Genomic DNA, 23,483 nt, shown 5'->3' with positions numbered 1-23,483 from the left:
CGCAGCTTAGAAACAAAAGCATCAAACTGCATGTGAAAAGGCTGCATTCTTTCAGAGCTAAAACTACCTACGTGAGTGATGTTGAACATACCAACATCTTTCCAATCCTTTCCCCTCCTCTTGTTTTATATAAAGAAATAATTCAGAATGTCTACTCCCTGCTTGCAGAATTGAACTTGTTTGTATAAAATAAGATTTCAAAATACTGGTAATTATTTTCTGGGTTTTGGAAATTTACATGTACTCCTGCCCTTGATTAACAATTTTGTTTGCTATTTTTTTTTTTTTTTTTTTTTTTTTACTGAGACAGGGTTTTGTTGTATAGCCCTGGCTGTCCTGGAACTCACTTTGTAGACCAGGCTGGCCTCAAACTCAGAAATCCGCCTGCCTCTGCCTCCCAAGTGCTGGGATCAAAGGCTTGCGCCACCACTCACTTCCCAGCAAAGATTTATTTTAATGAGGTTGAAGAGATGGCTCAGAGGTTAAGAGCACTGGCTGTTCTTCTGAGTTCAATTCCCAGCAACCACATGGCAGCTCACAACTGTCTGTTATGTCCAGCTTCAGGGACTTAAATCTACATGCATGCATGCAGACAAACCACCAATGCACATAAAATAAAAATAATAAATCATTAAAAACAGATTTTTTTGTTTTGTTTTGTTTTGTTTTTAGAGACAGTGTTTCTCTGTGTATCCCTGGCTGTCCTGGAACTCACTCTGTAGACCAGGCTGGCCTCAAACTCAGAAATCCGCCTGCCTCTGCCTCCCAAGTGCTGGGATTAAAGGAGTGTGCCAACATTGCCCAGCTAAAAAACAGATTTTTATTCTCTCTCTCTCTCTCTCTCTCTCTCTCTCTCTCTCTCCCTCTCCCTCTCCCTCTCCCCCTCCCCCTCCCCCTCCCCCTCCCCCTCCCCTCTCCCCTCCCCCTCCCTCTCCCTCTCCCTCTCTCTCTCTCTGTGTGTGTGTGTGTGTGTGTCCATCCGTGTATGTATGGGTACCCTTGGAGGTCAGAAGAAGTTGTTAAATCCCTCAGCAGTTGTGAATCACCTGACATGGGTGCCTGAGATCAAATCTGGATGAGTACTAAGTGCTTTTAGCTGCTAAGTCATCTCTTCAGCCACCCGGGTAACAGTTAAAACAACTAAATCACACAGAAACTTGAATCTCACCTCCTATTCATTTGGGGGGGGGGAGGTGGGGAAGCGGGGAGGACAGCAGCATTGAAAACCTAGCATAAGTGGCTTGGCTCTTGGATGGCTCAGCTCGGAGCGGGTATTCAGGATGATGATGGCTCAGAAGCATCAGTTGACTGACGCAAAGCATGAGTCAGCTTGGGAGAAACTTTACGGCTTTGGAGGACCTTCTCAGGGAGGGCAAGGTAACAGAAGATCTTATTCATCCCTGGAGGACCAGCACGGAAAGTCAGGGAGGGAAAGGTTTGTTTTGGATCCATGTACAGGATGGGGCAACAGTGAGGGAAAGCGGGCTGGGCTGGGAGTTGAGAACTGCTGTCTAATCTGACTGTCAAATATGCAGTCTGGGGGCCAGGTCCATACCCTGTCTGGTTTCCCTCATCGACAAAGTAGGGAAAAACAGGCCTTCTCTCAGTTCTGGCAGCTCTTGGTAGGTTCTTTCCAAAGCACATATCTGAGCCAGAGGCTTCTGTCATGCCCCAAACAAGTCCCAAACAACACAGCCATTTTCTCTCTCTATAGTCCTCATCTTTCTGGCGTCTGTGCTGCCATTGGCTTACAAACACTTCCCTGTCTACAACCTTCCTTCAGCCTGACCTGTATTGTGAAGATGGGATGTTCCTTTCTTTCCCCTGGTGGTTCTTTGGCAAACGGGGACCTAATCATTCATTTTAAGCTCTCTTAACGCTTACAGAGAGGACTGGGGCTGTAGCTCCATGGTAGAGTGCATACATTAGGTTCCGAGCTCAATCCCCACCACTGCAGGAAAAGAATGTACCTTCCTTTCTGCTATGAGAATTGTATAACCAGGGAATTGCGAGTCTATAATTACATAACACTTCCAGCAGAACATTTCCTATGCTAACTGTTTAATAATTCCCTATGTACCCTGTATGTTATACTTCTGTCTTAGGATTTTACTGCTGTGAGCAGACACCATGACCAAGGCAAATCATATATATATATATATATATATATATATATATATATATATATACCATTTCACTGGGGCTGGCTTACAGGTTCAGAGGTTCAGTCTATTATCATCAAGGTGGTAGCATGGCAGCATCCAGGCAGGAATGGTGCAGGAGGAGCTGAGAGTTCTACATCTTCATCTGAAGGCTGCTAGCAGAATACTAACTTTCAGGTAGCCAGGATGAGGGTCTTAAAGCTCATGCTCACAGTGACACACCTATTCCAACAAGGCCATATGTTCAAATAGTGCCACTCCCTGGGCCGAGCATATATAAACCGTCACAGCTACTGTGCAAATATAAAGTTCTTTGTTCCTATGTACAGTTACTGGTTAGTAATTATGTGTTCCACTAAGAAAGCAACCGATAGATACAATGATTATAGGCACTTCTGTATTATAGTTGCTTCTGTATCGGTATATATGTTACCCATTTGGAGAAAAAAAACACGTTTTTTTTAAATATTCATTTTTCATTTTTATGCTGGCATCCCAATCATAATTTTTCTGTAGTCCTTTCTACAGCCTGTTCGTTGCGAGGCTCTTGTGCAGAATTTTAAAACTGAAAGTTTTCTTCAAGGTCATCAGAGATCTGACTCTTTATCTTACAGTTGAAAAAAAAAAAAAGACCTAAGACCAGAGAGGTTAAGATGTCAATGCAGGTTACAGTCAATATCAAGTGATCAACTGATAGGTGTCCATTCCCGGTTCATCAATCACTTTCTTGTTATAGCCTAATAATATTTATAGACCTGGAACATGAAACATGTATGTTTATGTAAATATAACCATAGAAATATTTATGCTCTGTCTACATTCTATTACCGAGAGAGAGATTCGGGTATAAATTTTCCTCTTGAATGTCTTGGAGAAGTGTATCTTTATTGGATATTATTCATGGGTCAGACCAAACATCACGAGGCAGGTAGAAGATATGTATCCTGTCTCTTTAGAAGCCCATTTCATGCTGTGGTAAGCGGATCGAGTACAGGTACTGGTTAATAATTTATGGTCTGCATTCATCTGCATTCCTCTTTGACTAAAATATTAATTCCCCATTGATCATCATTATTTGCTTTTGGCCCAGGCAATATATAATGTGCAGAAAGCCTGATCCAAAACTTCTTTCCTAGACTCACGATGGTCCCCGTGCTTTGCCAGTAATTTACTGACTTTATTTACATGTGGTAATGAGCATATCGCACAGATGCTGCCAGCTGTGGGAATTGTCCTGAGTGCCTTTTTTCCCTAGAACAAAACAATGTAAAAGGAACAGCTGTTTCTTTTTCTTTCTTTCTTTTTTTTTTTTTTTTTTGTATTTCCGGAAGTGCCCACATGCCTGTAATGTTTTTCATGAAACAATGCAGGAGAATATTAAAAGCTTAGCCAGATTCTTATCAATAAAACAAGTGTATTCTAAAATGTCTTGAGAAACAGTGTGTGCGTGTGTGTGCATGTGTGTATATGTTTATAAAAAAAGGTTCTAAAAAGATAGGACATGAAAGAGTTGGTTTAATGACTTAGAAAATATATGATTAGTATACATTCTGTATATATGGATATCTTTTGTATGCATATGTACATGATTTATAAAAAAGTTTATCAATAGCCTGGTGGTAGTGGTGCACACCTTTGATCCCAAAACTCAGGAGGCAGAGGCATGCTGATCTCTTGGAGTTTGAGGCCAGCCTGCTCTACAGAGAGCTAGTTCCAGGACAGCTAGAGCTATATAAAGAAACCCTGTCACACAAAACAAAACAAAGCAAACAAACAAATTTTCATTAATAATAATGAGGTGGGGGGCTGGAGAGATGGCTCAGAGGTTAAGAGCACTGATGGCTCTTCCAGAGGTCCTGAGTCCAATTCCCAGCACCCACATGATAGCTCATAACCATCTGTAATGAGATCTAGCGCCCTCTTCTGGTGTGCAGGCATACACAGATATAATCAATAATTGAAATCTTTAAAAAGAACAACAACAACAAAAAAAAAAAATGGGATGAAAGGAATCTAGCACACGAACCATCCAGCTCTCTGCACAATTAGAGAGAAAGACCTTCTGTGTTTGACTTTGTAAAGGTCACTTTACAAGTACACCTTTGCTTACTGCAAAATGAAGTATTCAATTCTCATTTTTCGGAGACAATCTGGTTTCCCAAACTGTGGGCATTTCCACTGAATTGCAAGGCCACGAGAAAGTCCTGACTAAAGGGAACTGGCCTTTTTCTTGCTTCCTCCTTTGGCTGCCTGTTCCCTTTCTGTTTGGGCTGTTTCATCCTGGGGACGAGTCACTTTATCTGTCACACTGGTGAACAAGATGAGCTGCCTCTCTTGCTCTTTTTTTCCCCCTGTCATTTCTGACTTCCTCATTTCCACTAAAAATAAAAATAAAAAACAAAAAACAAAACAAAAAAAAAACAAACAAAAAACAACAAAAAAAACTTTTAGAAAAGTTTTAAATCAGGCTTGGTGGTGGTGGCGGCGGCGGCCACGGTGCATGCCTTTAAACCCAGCCCTAAGAGAAGCAAGTGGATCTTTGTGAGCTATGAGGCCAGCCTGATCTACAGAATGAGTTTCAGGACCATGGAGTCTTGAAAAAAAAAAAAAAGAAAAAAAATCATATGTATAACATATGTGTTGTGTGGGTATGTACAGGTGCCCATGGAGGCCAAAATAGGGTATTAGAACCCCTGAAGCTGGAGTTTCAGCAGGCTCTGAGCTACCCAGTGTGAAAGGTAAGAACTGAACTTGGGTCCTTTGCAAGGGCAGTCAGCGCTTTTTTTTGTTGTTGTTTTTGTTTTTTTTTTTTTGTTTGTTTGTTTTGTTTTTTTTTTTTTCGAGACAGGGTTTCTCTGTGTAGCCCTGGCTGTCCCAGAATTCACTCTGTAGACCAGGCTGGCCTTGAACTCAGAAATCTGCCTGCCTCTGCCTCCCAAGTGCTGGGATTAAAGGGGTGTGCCACCACTGCCCGGCTGTCAGTGCTTCTAATCATTGAAACATCTCTATTCCTTTCTTTTTTCCTTCCTTCCTTTCCTTCTTCCCTCCCCCTCTCTCCCTCTGTCCTTCCCTCTTTTCCTTCCTCCCTCCTTCCTTCCCTCCCACTCTCCTTCCTTTCCTTCCTTCCTTCCTTCCTTCCTTCCTTCCTTCCTTCCTTCCTTCCTTTCCTTCTTTTAATAAAAAACATTTCTTCTTTCATCTTCTACCAACTCCTTAAAACAGTTCTGTAAATTGAAATAAACGAAGGACTTGCAGTCTCTCAGCATGCCCAAGCCTATTGGCTGAACCAAATGCCCATCACGTTCTTACAGCTTCTCCCAGATGAGCCAGAGCTATGGTCAGGAGTAACTTGGTTACTCATGACGTCCTTCAAGAACAGTGGCTTCCAATGACAGCAGCTTGTACTTAGCTGGTGACCCAGTTTTTCCTAAATCTCATTGAGAGAAATCTATTTCAATCATCGGGGAATGCAATCCCTGCGTGTTGAGGTGGGGATGAGACAGGACTTAGCGCTTGTGCTACACTCTTGAATATCACAGATACCACTTGGCGAGTCACAATTTTAAGGTATGGGTTCTCCATGTATATATACATCAGACAGGAGCAAGTAAGAGAATCAGGAACCACTTAAGTGTCTACCAGAGAAGAAAGTCAACACAGGGATTATTTATGTACATCTTGATGAAGATGTTGGGAAACAAAGGCTTCTCAACAAAGAGAGCTGGGAGGGAGTAAGGCACCCCCCCCCCCAACCCAAAATGCTTTTTTCCCCCCTGCTCTGGCGCCATCTTTTCTATATTCTCAAGCCCACTGGCTAATCAGGCCGGGTGTCTATGGGTAATGGAGGTGAAGAAAGGGCAAACTTTTGAGACCGGCAAACCCTTGAGGGAGATGAAGGTTGGCGTGGGATGGAGATTTGGGTAGTCAGGGGATGATTCATAAAGGACGTGGAGAGGAAAGGATAATGCAGCCACAAGGCTCGGGATATGTACATCATCTTGTACAACGAGCCCTCTTGACCCCTGTTAGTGGCAAAACTTCACAAAATCCGAGGGCAGGGTGGCAGAGAGCAAAGGCAGAGATCACTGGGGTAGGCTCATTGGAGGTATATCACTTGTGGCTCTCGCAGCAGCGCCTGTTTAAGCTTGCCTCCCATTGGGACTTCCTAGTTTCCTTCCCCTTCCTTCCTCCCCCTTCTGCTACTCCCTGCTTCAACTTTCCCCGCTGTCATTAGTCAGAAAGCTGTGGCTTTGGGGGGGGGGGGGGGAGGGTGCGGGGGAGGGAGCCTCCACTCTTCTTCAGCTGGCTCCCAGCCTCAGTGGAGGCTTAAACTCATGAAGGCAAGCATTAGTTCCCCACAAGAGTCTTTCAAGCCTCCAAGGTCCACAGAGGACGTGATCCCTGAGTGCCACGGCTGAGAACTCGGAACTCGGAGCACTGTTAAGCTTCATCACTGTGATCAAGGGTTTGTATTATTGGCTTCGTGACTTGGCAGTTAAAGGTTTCTTGAGGTTAATGACTGTGCCCTGCGGTACTGAGAACACAGTGCTCCTGTGTATTAGGTATTGCGGGTTAGGACTGAGATTGTCCACGAATTGATAAAACTCTACTTCCCCGTGGCCTGGGATAAGTTTCTATAAAGTCCCTCGGCTTTATTTTTGTGGAGTTTCGTCGTGATTTGTTTCTGTTTTTGTTTTGTTTTTCCGACACAGGGTTTCTCTGTGTAGCCCTGGCTGTCCTGGAACTTGCTCTGTAGACCAGGCTGACCTTGAACTCAGAGATCCTCCTGCCTCTGCCCTCTCACCCGTGTCCCCCTCCCCCCAGTGCTGGGATTACAGATGTTCACAATCACTCCTTATTTTTGTGTTTTAAAAAGACTTACTTCTGTGGCTTGTTCATTTGCATCCCAGATCTTGTGAGGACAGAAAGGACGTCTCCCATTTTGACATAAGCATCTAGAATGTCATCTGGTACACATACAATGATTAGCACACGTTTGGTGGCCAGAGCGCTCACCAAAATACTGGGAACAAGCTAGATACAATGTTACTAAGCTTTAAAAAACTGTTTTGGGTGGGCTACAGAGATGGATGGCTCAGTGGTTAATTAAAAGAGCTTCTAGAGAACCCAAGTCGGGTTCCCAGCCTCCATATCAGAGGTTTTATAACTGCCTGTCATTCCAGCTCCATAGGATCTGATACCCTCCTCTGGCCTTTGGGGGTGTGGTGAGGGGGGCAGAATCTCACACACGGCATATACAGACATACTTAAAAAGTTTGTTTTTTTTTTTTAAATTAAATTGGTTTTGATTGGCTTTGATTTCTTTCTTTCTTCTTTCTGTCTTTCTTCCTTCCTTTCTTTTCTTCCTTTCTTCTTTCTCTGCGGTCTTATGTGGCTCAAGTTGGACTCCTTATGTATACAAAGCTAACACTGAACTCCTGATGTTTCTATTTCTATGCTCCCAGATGCTGAGACTACAGTTGTGCACCACCATACCTAGCAAGTTTTTCTCTGTATTTACAGTAAAAGCATTTCTGCTTCTTCTAAATGCTATGTTTAGATAACACCGAACAAACAAACAAACAACAACAAACCTCCAGGAATCTATTTCTCAGAGATTGCAAATTCAGGTACTTATTCAGGATCAAATAAGTAAGATGAAATTAATCTAAGTCATATGGGGATATTTAGACTGTAGAGATGTGAAAAAATATTGGAGAGAAATTTCAGAGTTCCCTCCGAAAGGGACAGCTGATGTTCTGAAGTTGTGTCTTAACTGGTTTTTATTATAGAAGAGTGTGGCCCCAGTCATGTCAGACCCTGTGGGTGTTTGTGTGCTTGTCCTCCATGTTTGTGACTTGGTTAGTCAGATGAGAGACTGTCATCTGACTGTCAACACATTAGAAAGAATCTACTTCAGATGTCTAAGCACTGAGAACTCTTACCAGCTCTGTTCAATGCACTTTCACAGCTTGGGGGCTCTAACTTAGTCTGACGTCCTTTCCAATTCTCCTTTCACCAGGCAGCCTCTCTGTTTACTTGAAGAGGTAACCACAGGGCAAACAGGAGAGCTGTTATCAGGCCCTGCACTTTGACTTTTTGTTGACCAAAGTCCTTATGGCCTTTCAGATTTGTGTCAACAGTGTCCACTATAACATGACTGATGACAGATAATCAACCAAGCACCCCCCATCCCTAAAGAGTGCAGAGGCCACAAAGATAATAGCTACTCCAGTGTTTAGACCGGATTTGTCTAGAAAGCATACTGCGATGTTATCAAGACTGAGCCTATATTCTCCAGGCAAAAGAACCAGTCAATTCCAGCCGTAGAACCCCCTGTGTGCTTGGCAGGGTTGTAATAGCTCCAGCAGAGCCACTTGAATTTCAGGAGACCTACTTCAATTTGCAGTTGATTGATCTTGAGGGGAGTTAATAGACGTAGCAAATGACTCATTTTCCAGAGAGATAGACCTAGGATTGGTTCCTGGCTCCAAAGGACGTGAGTCAGGTTAGTCCTGACTAAGTCTCCAGTGTGATACACAGTGACTCACTTCCCCGTGTGATGTCATATTTGTTCTCTGTAAGACTTGACACCCCCCTCATTGTTTTGGAGTGTTAAGATTTCTTTTTTAAAAGAAGGAAAATATTGTAGATGAAGATGAACTATTCCCAGTAAAATCTGACTAATAAAGAAAGCCTTGCTTTTTTTTTTTTTTGGTCATAATGAGCTTCAAGGAGTAAATACGTTTTGAATGGATCATTATTCTTGTTTACTGGGTTTGTTAATTTTCAAATAGCCTAGTTATTAACTCACATTTGATTGAAAACATGTTATATGTAATATGTAAAAGAAAAAAATTATACATACAGAGATTCAGTCTTTGCGGAGATTTTTTTTTTTTTTTTTTTTTTTTTTTTTTGAGATCCCTCTGGTACCAACCTACCTTGGCACATCAAGTCACTGCAGGACTAGGCACGTCCTCTCCCTCTGAGGCCAGACAAGGCAGCCCAGTTAGGGGAACAGGACCCACAAGCAAGCAATGGAGTTAGAGACAGCCCCTTGCCCTCCATCCCTGTTCCCTGGCCCAGTTGTTGGGAGACCTTCCTGAAGCCCAAACTGCACATCTGCTATATATGTTGGGGGGAGGGCTAGGTCCAGCCCATGTATGCTCTTTGGTTGGTGATTTAGTCTCTGGGAGCCCCCAATGATCCAGATTAGTTGATTCTGTTGGTCTTCTTATAGAGTCCTGAACCCTTCAGGGTCCCTCAGTCCTTCTCCTAACTCTTCCACAAGACTCCCCAAGCTCTGTCTAATGTTTGGTTGTAGGTTTCTGCATCTGTTTCAGTCAGCTGCTGACTCTAGAGCCTCTCAGAGGACAAGCATGCTAGACTCTTGTCTGCAAGCCTAACAGAGTATCATAATGGTGTCAGGGATTGGTGCTTGCCTATGGGATGGATCTAAAGTTGGGCCAGTTATTGGTTGGCCACTCCCTCTGTCTTTGCTCCATCTTTGTCCCTGGACTGGGGAGAACCATTTTAAAGCCAACCCCATTTGAGAAAAGTAAACAAGAGGAGGCTGGCAAAACAGCACAGCAGATAAGAGCAGTTGTTCTTGAAGAAGATTCGGGGTTCGTTTCCCAGCACCCACATGGTAGCTCTTAACCTTCTGTTAATTCCAGTTCCAAGGGATCTGATGCTCTCTTCTGGGCTTGTGCAGGCTCTAGGCATGGCACACATGTGATACACACATGTAAATGAAGGCAAAACATTCATATAAATAAATATCTTTAGTTGAACAATAAATGGTTAAATTAAAGAGGACATATGAACTTATTTTTTCAAAAAAAAAAAAAAAAAGACATATTAGGTTGGGTATAGTAGTGTATACTTTTAATCCCAGCACTAAGGAGGCAGACAGGTGGATCTCCTTGAGTTTAAGGCCAGCCTTGTCTACAGAGCGAGTTCCAGCTGGGCAGTGGTGGCTCGCACGCCTTTAATTCCAGCACTTGGGAGGCAGAGGCAGGCGGATTTCTGAGTTCGAGGCCAGCCTGGTCTACAGAGTGAGTTCCAGGACAGCCAGGGCTATACAGAGAAACCCTGTCTCATAAAACAAAACAAAACAAAACAAAACAAAGAAAAAAGAAAACAGAGCAAGTTCCAGGCTAGTCACTGAAAATTGCATAGTGAGACTCTGTGTGTGTGTCCCTGTGTCTCTCTCTCACTCTCTCTCTCATACACACATACACACACACACATACACACACATATACACACACACACACTGTACATTAGGGGTTATAGGTGATGTGTTTATAAAAAGATAAAGGGGGGGGTATGTTCTATTGAGGTGTGGTGAGATATGGGGGAAGGGAGTGCCTCGGCTGGCCCATGCCAAGGCATCCCTTCCCCCTGAGGGACAAGCCACAGACTGTATAGTATAGAGTTTATTCAGGACATGGTGAGGGGAGTTAAGAGGGTAGTAGAGATAGAGAAAGAGAGAGTAGAGGAGTAGAGGCCAGCCATGAGCACATGGAGAGAAAGGGGGGAAGGGAATGGGGAGAGATGGGGGGGAGGGATAAGGGGACAGAGTAGGAGCAAGAAGGCAAGAGACCAAGATAGTGAGGAGGGGGCAAACAGCCCCCTTTATAGTGGGTCAGGCAGACCTGATTGTTGCCAGGTAACTATGGGGAGGAGCTTAGACAGAATGCTAACAATAGGGGTGAGCATCATAGTATAGAGGGTAAAAACACTTGCTGCACAAGCTTGGCAACCTGAGTTCAAATCCCCACCCCCACAGGTGGAAAGAGAGAACCAATTCCACAAAGTTGTCCTCCGTCACCACCTCCAACCCCAACACGCACCCCTAGGCATGTGTAACACTAAAAAAAAAGTTTCTAAAGATACATTAATTCGTATACAGAAAATGAACCCAACCCAAATATATGTGTTATGGAAAATGCTATGCGTTTTTCAAAATACATAACAAATTGTAAGAACACGGTACAAACTCTTTGTTTTGCTATACCAGATTTAAGTGAAGCTCATCGTGTGTTGCCTGCTGTGAGAGTCAAGTCTAGGAGCTCAGGAGAAAACATATGGGTCCCCCCAGGCAGACCAAACACAGTTATTCTTAGCAGATAAGGATCCTGGGAAAGCCAAAGCTAAGTTAAGGTCTCTTTGATGGTGAGCAACAGAAGGCCCTTTGATCTAATTTAAGCTAAAAAGAGGGACGTGGGACGGATGAACCAGAGTGGCTGTCAGGTAACTGGGCTCTGAGCACTTGGGTGCTCCCAAAAGAGAAAGTTCCGAGTCATTCAAGTCCAAGATTCCAACAAACTTCCCTGTTTCCCACCATTTCAGTTCTCAGAAGAATGCCCAGTCATTAGGAAAGATCCACTTAGCGCTGGAGAAAAGGATGACTCAGCAGGTAAGAGTGCTTGCTACTCTTCCCTTCCGGAGGATCTGAGTTCGATTCCCAGTCCCCCACACTGGGCAGCTTACAACTGCCTCTAACTCCAGCTGTATGGAATCCGACTCCTCGGGGCTCTGTAGGCTCTTGCACACTGGTACACATGCTCTGTACACATACACAATTAAAAGTAAAATAATGAGAGAGAGAGAGAGAGAGAGAGAGAGAGAGAGAGAGAGAGGCCCAGGCATGATGGCTCATATCTTCATATCCCAGAACTAGGGAGGCAGAGAGAGGCAGACAGATCTCTGCCTGGTCTACACAGTGAGTCCCCAGGATAGCCAGGCTACTATATAGAAAGATCCTATCTCATATATGAGAGGACACTGTCACTATCCCCAGACACACCAGAAGAGGGCATTGGATCCCATTACAGATGGTTGTGAGCCACCATGTGGTGCTGGGAATTGAACTCAGGACCTCTGGAGGAGCAGTCGGTGCTCTTAACCACTGAGCCATCTCTCCAGCCCAGAAAGATCCTATCTCAAAAGAACAAAACAACACCCCCAACAACAACTAACTAAATAGTTAGTTGCAACCAACTAACTAAATAAAAAGAGAAATCAGTTTATTCAGACAGCTCTGCTCAGGGGACAAGAGAGATGGTTCAGCAGTTAAAAGTTCATACTGCTGTTTCAGTTCAGTCTCCAGTATCAGATGTGGTATCCCGTAACTCCAGCTCCAGGAGATCTGTTGCCCTTCTTCCGGTCCCCTCAGACATCCAAACCTATGTGTCCAGACCCACACACATAATTAAAAAATAAAATAAAATTGAAAAAAAAAAGATCCATTCATTGGCTGCCTGTGCTTGGTGGTCCCTTCTGTCAGATGAGAAGCAGCCTGTCACAGCCTGCCAATCTATCTATCTATTTATTCTACACAGTCTTTCTTTTTCCTTTCCTAATCTCAGCACTGTTATTATCTATCTTGCCCACGAATACTTCTCTAGGGTTTGTTTGTTTATTAAAGTGTCTCAGATATCTTGAGCTGGCCTCAAACTCCCAATGTAGCTATAGATGACCTTGAACATCTAGTCCTCCCAGGTCCACTTCCGGAAGGCTGAGACCAGGGGAATGTACTGCCACGTCTAGTTGGTTGGATGGCTCTTCAAATTTTGATGTCCCCAGGGCTCTTCTTTGAATCTTTAAAAGGTGCAGGTTCTGACTCAGTTGGATGGGAGACACTGCCAGAGATTTGTGTCGGTAAGATGCTGGACCACATCAGTAATGCTGGTCCTCGAAACCTGTCTTCAGCGTGAAGGCAGTGTAAGCTACTTTTGGATGCTCAGCTTGCATGAATTATCTTCCCCTCTCCTCTGATGTCAGAGTTCTTTAGCTAAGAACCCACTTAGCCCTTAAGTGTCTAGAGGATCGGAACATACTCCTGCCCCTGGGGATAGGTACTAATTGTTTTCAGCCAATTAGTTATTCAACAATATTTCAAAATCTTAAAACGTAGACTTCTGGCCAGTAGAGTAGGTGTTCACCATTTGAATAAATGTAGGAAACAGCGGGGAGCATAGAGAGGTGAGAGAAACTCACCCAATTCAGGTAAATTTCATGATACTGGCTTGGTTCAGAAGTCCTCTCTGATATCAGATCTATCTGAATGTTAGAGATTCAATTTTGACTGGCGTTTTTCCTAAAACCAGGAGAGTGGACTTTCCGATGAAACTGGTCCTAATGAAGATGGGCAGAGAAAGAGAATGGGGGTATTGATAACATTGGGAGGTGTTCCTCTGCCTGTCTGGGGATCAAACCCACAGCCTCACGAATGGTAGGCAGCGTTGTTCTTAACTGTTGAGTCTTCATCCCCTATAACAAATGGGAATGCCTTACTTCATTCCCAGACCTCTTTTGGCTCGGTATATGTGCCTTCACAGGTCATCTTGGTCGAAAAGTGCCAGGGAAGGGCTAGAGACCTATGTGTGGGTGGCAGCTCGCCAGTCCCTGAAACACCAGTTCCAGGGGATCGGTCCTCTTCCAGCCTCTGCAGGTACCAAGCACACACGTGGTGTACAGACATCTATGCAGGCAAAACACCTAAACACATCAAATAAAAAAAACAAAAAGCAGTATGTATTTTTAAAGGGCCAGAGTCGGGAAGTATTCTCTGGCACCCTATGGGATAGATTTAAAAGCAGGCTTTGTTGTAGAAGTTTAGGAAACAAATGTCACCAGAAGAGATGTCTTTTGTAACCCAGCTTGTTCGGTAATCCGAGGCAAGGTCTCTACTGGAATATGGCAGATTGTTTTCCAGGGGTAGGATTTGGCCTTCTAGCAAAGTGTGAGAAACAGTTTATCACTGCTGACTCTCTAGACAGGCATTAGGGTACCAGGCAGTCTGAGCCAAGTGGTAATTGTTTTTGAGGAATTGCCTGGGAAAGCACGATTTCCACCTCTCAAGATTTGAATTTGGGGGCTTGGGGAGAATTGGGGTTCATCTGGTTGGGGTGGGGGAAACCTGCCAGTCCTGTAGGGGGTTCACTTTAGGACAGCATCCCCCCCCACCACCACTGGACTGAGGGAAGGCCCTCGGTCCACTTGGCTTGTTCATACACCCGGAAGTGACCTTCAGACTTCTGCAGACATTTTGTTTGTCGTACACACTAACTTAAATCTCTTGACCTTGTTGGTTGCTTAATATTCTCCACGGGTCTCAGCATTGCCTCTAGGATAGAATTCAAGGGGGTTCGCTTTCCAGAACAGTCACCATCTAGCCTGATGGGACTTTTCAATCTAGCTCCTGTCTCCCCGCTATGTTAGTCTGCACACGCCAGCTATTCCAGAGGACCCGCCGTGCTCCAAATACGCCATGCGTCGTCACATCTCAGTATCTGGAAGAGTCGTGCGTCTTCCGGGATGCATCTTGCTGCCCACTCTGCCCACTCCATTTCTCCCAGGATCAAAGCCCGCTCATCTTTTAAGTTTCCGCTCAACAGTTACTCTCCCCGGGAAACATTCCCAGATCGTTAATCCACATAGTCATCTTAATTCCGCACACAGCTAGGGTGTGCTTATCACCGCCCTAAGCAACAGAGCCAGTTTCCCCTGCGCTGCCAGGTTCCTGGAAGTCTTTCTTGTCCTTACAACTTCAGCACTACTGGGCCGCCCTCCACGGGACTCTATATCACTGAGCCCACTGTGACATCCTGCCCTGTTTCCTGTATCAGGGAGTATGCTTAAGATCCACGCTTACTGAACGCCTGTAGACCTTTGCCTGATGATAAGAGATTCAAGAAGGTAGCTTTGGGGAGCTGGAGAGACTGCTCAGTGGTTAAGAACTTTTGTCAAAGACCAAAGTTCAGTTCCCAGCACCCATGTCAGAGGGCTCACAATGACCTGCAACTCCAGCTGTAGGAAATCCAACACTCTTCTGGCCTCTGGTGGCAACTTCATGTACATATTCATGAGACGCGAGTGAGTCACACACACACACACACACACACAGACACACACACACACACACACACACACACACACACTTTTGAGACAGACTTGTTATAGTTTGTCAGATTTCTGGGTGCTTATATTCAAGCAGGAGAGAGACTCATACGTTTGGGAGAAATACAACTAGGGCAAAAGCCAGATCGTTCAGATCCTCTAACTGAGGGTCAATGGGGACGTTTCCCCGGAGAAATCACTGTGCGTGTAGAGATACTCTCCTGCATGCTAAAGAGATGGCAGGATCTTTTTCAAAACAGATTTTTTTTCCCCTTCTTTGACCTTTCCACAGGATGATTGTACTGTTGTTAACTTTATTACTGACGCTTAATGCCCAAGAAACCAGGAAACACTCCTGGAAACAGCTGTGAATGTGGTCATTCATTGATTTTTGTCCCCATCATTAAGGCCTATGGAGAGGGATTTCTGTTTTCCAGGGCTGGGGCGTCTGTGTTCTCCTTAGAAGCACTAATAACAGGCACTTAAATTAGACCACACAGAGTTAAGGGAAATGATTCAGTCCTCCATTTTCATCAGACCAATGACTGGAGCCATCTACCCTGACCTCTACAAAGGGTTCTAGACCAACTGTGTAATTCCCAGAAAGATAAGAGGAGGCAGGTCACTCGGTGGTTCTGAAGTCTCCTCTGTCATCCCAGGACACACCTCAAGGCAGGAGGATGCCAAAGTACACGGGGCGTTGGGTGTGAGCCTGGTGAGAGCAGAGACCGGGAGGCCTTAATGGAGGGGCTGGCACTGTGACAGTGTGCAGGCCCAGTCTGGCCTGAGCGGCAGCTGCACATGTTCCTGGGACCCGAGCCAGCTGGTGGCTCATAGCAATGGTTTCTGGGTCCTGGCTCTGCCCCAAAACAGGCTCGAGCTCCTTAGTCTGATCTGGCCATGGCTTTGTTCTGACTCCAAGATGAAGTTTGGCTCCTGAACCAAAAGGGGAAGGAAGGTCCACGCTCTCCTTCCAACCAATCTGATATACAAGGGCCGAGGGCGGGAGCAGAGTGCAGAGTTAAAGTCTGATGCTGTGTAGTGGTTCCTTTGGGTCTCCTCAGCACACCTAACCTTGGAGCACTGGGCTCCAGCTGAGGTTGAGGCCACTAAAGGCTTCCGCAGAAGTCTAGAAGGTCCAGGAACACTTGGAGGTGACCCCAAACTGGATTGCAACAAAGCACGCCTTGGTTTTGCAAGACATGTGATGCCCCCAAATCAGGGTCTCTGAAACAGGCTACCAGGAAACGCACAGAGCTCTCAAAACAAGGTGACTCCTCATCTCCCTCGAACGTTTGGTGACGATTTCCAGTGGCGACGTTCCTTGACACGAAGGCTTCACTTTAAAGGGTCTTTAGGACGGTTTGGTAGCTTTACTGATTAGATCAGGCGATCTAAGGCAAGGCAGAATGCTTGCCATGCAGAGGGAGCTTCTAGACAAAGCTCCCAGACGAGACTGCAGCCTCCCCGGCAGCTTGCTGTCCCAGCCCCTCCCATCTGGGGCTCCGAAATGAGCTTGTAAAATATAGGCTTTATTTGTAGACTTCTCCCTCTAGTTTCAGGCTAATTCTCCTAGATTGAGAGTAACACAATAAAAGGGAGAAATTTTGTTTTGCTTGTTTGTTTAGAGTGCTTTCCCTCCTTCCCACTCCCCCACCCCAAACTCTTTTTTTGGAAACTGCAACCTCGGATCCCAACCGAGGCTCCTGGGGGGTTTTTAAGAACATCAATCAGTTTCGCAGCTGGAGGCTGAGGCTTTCCTCAGGGAAGACTTTTTACATAAAACAGATTGTACTTTGTCCTTGCCAGGGCAGACAAAGGTTTAAATTAAATATGCAGCAAGCTCCAGTTGGCTGCCTGCCACCACCCAGAGGTGGGGGAAGGGAGACCGTGTCCCAGCTCGCCTGACTCACTCAGTGGTTTTTTTTTTTTTTTTTTTTTTTTCTTTCTCTTCCTATTTCTGTTATTGCAGTGGAAGGCGCCTGCAGTCTTGGGCTTGAGTTTTTCTGTAAATGCACTCTGTGAGAGATATGCAGCCTTCTGGGACCTTGGCTTCCTCTTCCATGCGAGGAAGGCGGTGACCTTTGAAGGTCTCTTCTGTATTTAACCTTTTCCGTTTTCTCTGATCTCAGTGGCAGGGATTTTCAGCCAATGCTCTAAGCCTCTCTGTATGGGGCTCACGCTCACCATTCCCGGGGTGAGTTCATCTATGTGTGACTTGTCCTTACTCGTTCCTGGGGTAACTGGGCGTGTGATGTATCTTCACCATTCCTGGGGTAACCTCATCTATATGTGATCTACCTTCCATTCCTGGAGTGACCTCATCTGTGTGGGACACATCTTCCCCGTTCGAGGGGGTGGGGTGAATAGTTGGAGCTCATAGTGCTTTTAGGTATGGTGGAGGAGGTTGTTTATAGACATAGGGGAGAATAAAGAATATGGACAAACAGAGGCATCTGGGAGAGTCTGAGCTGGGCCATGTGAGGAGAGAGAGGCAGGGAAAGCAAGAGAGAAGCCACTAGCCAAGAAGGATAGCCTGGGCCTCCCAGGAGGCCCAGGGAAAACCCAGCCCAGTCTCTTGGCTGGAGAAGTTTAGGGTACTGGAAGGAGTATGCCAGCCAGGAAGACCCTGGAACAGGTAGGGACTGAGGAATGGTGGGAAAGCCTAGTGGCCAGGGTCAGCTTTGATATGTTAATAGGTACCTCTGTTAGCTGGTTTGTCTTGGGTTTGAGACCGAACAATTTGATTTATATGTGATCCATCCTCATCATTGCCCGGCATGATTTCTTCACCCTATCGATGTGTGATTCATCCTTGGCATTCCTGGGGTGACTGGGTGTGTGAAGGTCTGACTTCCCCCTCTCCCAACCCCAGACCTCTTGGACCAGCCAACATTATTATCAGGAAACATGATTAATGACATTTAATCTTGCATCCCAGTTGGAGAGCATTCATGCCTGACCTCCAATCCTGCAAGAAACATCTCAAGCCAGGTGCTAGGAGGGTTGAGGGTCCCTAGGGTGGAGTAGACATCTTTTTCTTTTTATGCTTTTAAATATCAGTAAGCACCCCCAAACTAATATTATGTCAACTTGACACAAGCTGGAGTCATCTGAAAGAAGGGAATTTCTATTGAGGAAATGCCTCCATGAGATCCAGCTGTAGGGGATTTTTTAAATTAGTGATCAATGGGGGAGGGCCCAGCCCGTTGTGGGTGGTTCTAACCCTGGGCTGGTAGTCCTGAGTTCTATAAGAAAGCAGGATGAGCAAGCCATGATGAGCAAGCCAGTAAACAGCATCCCTGCAAGGCCTCTGCATCAGCTCCTGCCTCCAGGTTCCTGTCCTATTTGAGTTTCTGTCCTGACTTCCTTTGATGATGAACAGTGATATGGAAGAGTAAGACAAACAAACCCTTTCTTTCCCAATTTGCTTTTTGGTCATGGTGTTTCTTTGCAAAATAGAAACCCCAACTACGGGCCTGGAGAGATGGCTCAGTGGTTAAGAGCACAGGACTCTTCCAGAGGTCCTGAGTTCAATTCCGAGCAACCACATGGTGGCTCACAACCATGGGATCTGATGCCCTCTTCTGTCATGCAGGTGTACATAGATAGAACACTCATATACATAAAATTAAACAAATAAACCTAAAAAAACCTAACTATAATGATATTAGTAGTAATAATAACAATAATAAAACCAACCTTGGGTTGGGCCTAACCAAACAGTTGAGTGGATCTGAGGATGGGACTCAACTTGCAGGTTGGTTGCTAGGGGCTGGTAGAGTACATGAAATCCTGGGATTCATCCCCAACACTCCATCTGCACCTGAGTGCACAGCCTGAGTGTGGAGGAGTCCAGATATCTCAGGGCTATGAAGGTGATGGCAGGAGGAGCAGAAGTTCAAGGTTGTTTGAAGGAGAATGACCCCATAGAGTCATAGATTTGAATGCTTGGTCACTAGGGAGTGGCACTATTTAACAGGATTAGGAGGTGTGGTTTCATTGGAGGAATCCTGTCACTGGGGTTGGCCCTTGAAGATCAGGATGTAGCTCCAGGCTCCTTCTCCAGCACCAGATCTGCCTGGATGCTGCCATGCTCCCTCCATGAGGATAATGGACTGAACCTCTGAACCTGTAAGCCAGCCCCAATGAAATGTTTGCCTTTATAATAGTTGTAGCCTTCAGTGTCTCTTGTTTGTTTTGTTTTGTTTTTTCGACACAAGGTGTCTCTGTGTAGCCCTGGCTGTCCTGGAACTCACTCTGTAGACCAGGCTGGCCTCAAACTCAGAAATCTGCCTGCCTCTGCCTCCCAAGTGCTGGGATCAAAGGTGTGTGCCACCACTACCTGGCTGCAAAGATGTATTTTATGTTATGATTAACAGCAAATGTAAAGATTGTTTTTATATATTATTGAATATTAAACCAAAGAGGTTAGGGGCTAGAGAGATGGCTCAGGGGTTGAGAGCACTGGTTGCTTTTCCAAATGACCAAGATTCGATTCCCAGAACCCATATGGCAGCTCACAACTGTCTGTGACTCCAGTTTGGTGTTTTGCCTGCATGTATGTCTGTGTGAGTGTGTGTGTGTGTGTGTGTGTGTGTATGCCCAGGCATGTGGGTCTGTGTCATCCACCTTATTTTTTGAGAATGACCTCTTGCCAGGACCAGGTTTTCTGGCCAGCCAGCATAGTGCTGAAGTTACAGGTAAGTATATCCAGCTTTTTATGTGGGAGCTGGGAATCTAACTGAGCTACCTCCCTGTATAGAGCAAGTGTCTTGGATTTAATCTATTGATATATTGGTTCTGATGATGGAGTTCAAGATATGCTCTCCAGAGGCAGCAGAGTGTCATTTGAAAAACCCCGAAGAAGGGGGAAGGACCTTCTCCCCATCTCCCAGGCAAGCCGTGAGGGAATTCTCCGACCTTCTTCTGAAACAGGTCATGAACTCCTTATTGTGAGAGGTGCTTAACCCTGTAATTAGAGAAGAACATTCTTGTTACCAAAGGCTCAGGACAGAGAGAAGGATCCAGACTAGCCAGCATAGCCAAACTCTCAGAAGGTTGTCATGGGCTCGTGACAAACCTGTTTGATCAGCTCTCTCCTCAGTACTACTCCTTCCTCAGACTTGAACATTCGCAAGCAGCCTCACCTCTTCAGATCTAGAAAACCAGAACACAGTTTGCCTGCTTTTCTTTGGTTAACCTGATTTTCGTTGTAGCTTCGTTGGCCAGGAATAAATAGCAGCGAAGGAGAAAGAGAAATCCTTCCCTGGTGAGCTGGATTCCTGAAAGTTGTACACCGTGAAAAGCAGGATGCAGTTGCAAGTATCTGTAACCCCAGCACTCTCCTACAGTGGGACGAGTTGTACAGACAGAGGAACCACCCGGAACCACCCGGCAGCTGACAGGTCAGCTAATCTGGAGAGACCCTGCCTCAGCAAAGGAGAAGAATCAACCCCCACAAGTGATCTCGACACATGTGAGCTGTAGTACATGGCTCCTTTACATAAAACAAATAAATAAAATAAAAAATGTTCCGATCAACACAGACTTCTAACTTTAAAAAAGTCGTTTTATGGGCTGTAATGTTTAACTTAGCTGTTAAGAGCATTTGCAGACTACCTAAGCCTAGTTTCCAGCGCCCTGGTTGTTGCTAGGTAACTGGTGGGCGGAGCCTAGAAGGAATGCTAACAGACTCACATCTCACCTGGGCTCTGGTGTCTGAACACTTAGTTCCCAGGGAACTTCATCCAGCTTAAGGGACCCCCCTGTGAGCACCAGGCACAGATGTGGAGGCAAACTCACATACACATTAAAAAAAAAAAAAAAAGCAAATATTTAAAAATACGTGTTGTGCTGGGTGATGGTAACACATGCTTTTCATCCCAGCACTAGGGAGGCAGAGGCAGCAGATCTCTGTGTTTGAGACTAGCCTGGTTTACAGATCAAGTTCCAGGATAGCTAGGGCTACACAGAGAAACCCTGTCTCGAATCTACGCCCTACATTTATACTGCTCCTCCTCCTCTTCCTCCTCCTCCTCCTCCTCCTTCTTCTTCTTTTTTTTTTTTTTTTGGTAATTTTGACTTAATTTTATTGAGCGGGGAGGGAAGCTGGCCCAGAACTTACAGGTATCCTCCTGCCTCTGCCTCCCAAATGTTGGGCTTAAAGGCTTGTGTCACAACCACTGCCTGACTTAAAGGGAGGTCAGAGGTCAGATTCTGTTCCCTCCTTCTACTGTGGGTGTACAAGGGATCAAACTCAGGCTTGGTGACAAGTGCCTTTACCTACTGGCTTCTCTATATTTTATACATCTGTCACTGCAGTTAAGTTAAAGGGCTTAGGATATGCAATTTTCCTATAAACAAGACAAGATGAGAGAAACTTTCCCTATGAGACGGTGCCGGGAATGCCAGGGTTAGGGCGCAAACACCAGATCCAAACAGAAGTTCCTGACTTACTTGTTTCTCTTTAAAGACATGTTCCCCAGCTGCCATCCCGAGAATAATTACAGTATGCAAACACTAAAGTGTTTTGCTGCTGTGTTATATAATTAACCACTAGCTGCCCACTCTATTTCTTCCTCATATACAGTCAGCAGGGATGCTCACCCACTCGGAGACCCCAGACTCTTCTGTCTATGACATCTCAACACTAAGGCGTGATTTCCAGAGTCTCCATGGGAGGCAGTGGAGACTAGCCAGAAGCCCTTTTTAAAGACCTTGACTTTCACTTGACCTTTCACTCACCCTCGCTGGACAGAATAGACAACTGGCTGGCCTCACTGCAACAGGAGTGCACAGCAGATTGTCAATTACAGTGAGTCCACAGCCTGCTTGGAGACCTTGGCTGGATTCACCCTCTGCTCTTCACTCTCTCTCTACTCCAGCACAGCCTCTCTAGTCCACTTCTAGTTCAGTTGTCTAAGAGGGCTGGGTGGTTTAAATGAGAAACCTCTCGTGGATATATGTTGTAAATCGAGGTATGGTGCGGTGGGAGGGGGTGCCTTAGCGGGTCCATACCGAGGCACCCCAATCACCCTGAGGTACCGGCCATACGATGGGTCTAGTATAAAATGAAGTTTATTTGGGGCATGGGAAGCGGGGTTGAGAAGGGAGTGAAGGGAGTAAGTGAAGGCAGAGAAGGAGAGGAGAGAAGAGGGAGAGAGGGAGAAAGGGAGGGAGAGAGGGAGGGGGAGAGAGAGACAGAGAGAGGGAGAGGGGGAAGGAGAGGGAGAAGAGGGAGGGAGGGGGAGGGAGAAGGGGGAGGGAGAAGGGGGAGGGGAGGGAGGAGAGGGAAAGGGATGGGGGGAAAGGAAGAGGGAGCCGGAGGAGAGGGAGAGGGAGAGGGAGAGGGAGAGGGAGAGGGAGAGGGAGAGGGAGAGGGAGAGGGAGAGGGAGAGGGAGAGGGAGAGGGAAAGGGAGGGAGGGAGGGAGAGAGAGGGGGAGAGGAGAGAGGGGAGAGGGGAGAGAGGAGAGGAGAGAAAGGGGAGAGGGGAGAGGGGAAGAGAGGGGATAGGGGAGAGGAGAGAGGGGGGAGGGGAGGAGAGCAGAGAGGGGAGAGGGGAGAAGGGAAAAGAGGGGAGAGGGGGGAGGGGAGGAGAGCAGAGAGGGGAGAGGGGAGAAGGGAAAAGAGGGGAGAGGGGAGAGGGGAAAAGAGGGGAGAGGGGAGAGGGGAGAGGAGAGAGGGGGGAGGGGAGGAGAGCAGAGAGGGGGGAGGGGAGAGGGGAGAAGGGAAAAAGGGGAGAGGGGAGAGGGGAGGAGAGGGGAAAGGGGACAGGGGAGAGGGGAGAGGGGAAAAAGGGGAGAGGGGAGAGGGGAGAGGGGAGAGGGGAGAGGGGAGAGGGGAGAGGGGAGAGAGGGGAGAAGGGAGAGGGGAGAGGGAGAGGGAGAGGGGAAGAAGGAGGGGGAGAGGGAGGAAGAGGAAGGGAGGGAGGGAGAGAGAGAGAGTGCGAGAGAGAGCAAGAAGGCCAAACAGTCCTTTTTATAGCATGCCAGCCCTCCCTGGCTGTTGCTAGGTAATTGAGGGGAGGAGCCTAGGAGGAATGCGAATTGGCTATCATCTCAGATCGGTTCTGGCGTCTGAACACTTAGTTTCCAGTTGGTGGCGCTGTTTGGAGGTCTAGGAAGTGTGGTGTTGCTGGAGGAAGTACATTGGTCACGAGCTTTGAGGTTCCAAAGGCCTTGCACTCTTCCCAGTGTGCCCTTCTCTCGGCTTTGTGCTTCTGGCTCCAGATCTGAGCTCTTGGGCTGGAGAGATGGCTCAGTGGTTAAAAGCACTGAATTGAACTCAGGACCACTTCCAGAGGTCCTGAGTTCAATTCCCAGCAACCACAGGGTGGCTCACAACCATCTGTAATGGGATCTGATGCCCTCTTCTGGTGTGTCTGAAGACAGCAACCGTGTACTCAA

General features: G+C 46.2%; 1 long non-coding RNA gene across 1 annotated transcript; it reads left to right on the top strand.

The window, feature by feature from the left end:
- The first annotated feature begins 18,759 nt into the window (after nucleotides 1–18,759).
- LOC143435158 (uncharacterized) lies at nucleotides 18,760–20,622 on the top strand. Its single transcript, XR_013105201.1, has 2 exons — nucleotides 18,760–19,208; nucleotides 20,294–20,622. It is a non-coding gene; the product is annotated as an uncharacterized LOC143435158 (long non-coding RNA).
- The last annotated feature ends 2,861 nt before the right edge of the window (nucleotides 20,623–23,483 follow it).

This window comes from Arvicanthis niloticus, chromosome 20 (assembly GCF_011762505.2).
Source record: "Arvicanthis niloticus isolate mArvNil1 chromosome 20, mArvNil1.pat.X, whole genome shotgun sequence".
Classification (NCBI taxonomy): Eukaryota; Metazoa; Chordata; class Mammalia; order Rodentia; family Muridae; genus Arvicanthis; species Arvicanthis niloticus.
Note: the sequence above shows the minus strand (reverse complement) of the source record. Positions and strands in the feature narration are given on the sequence as shown.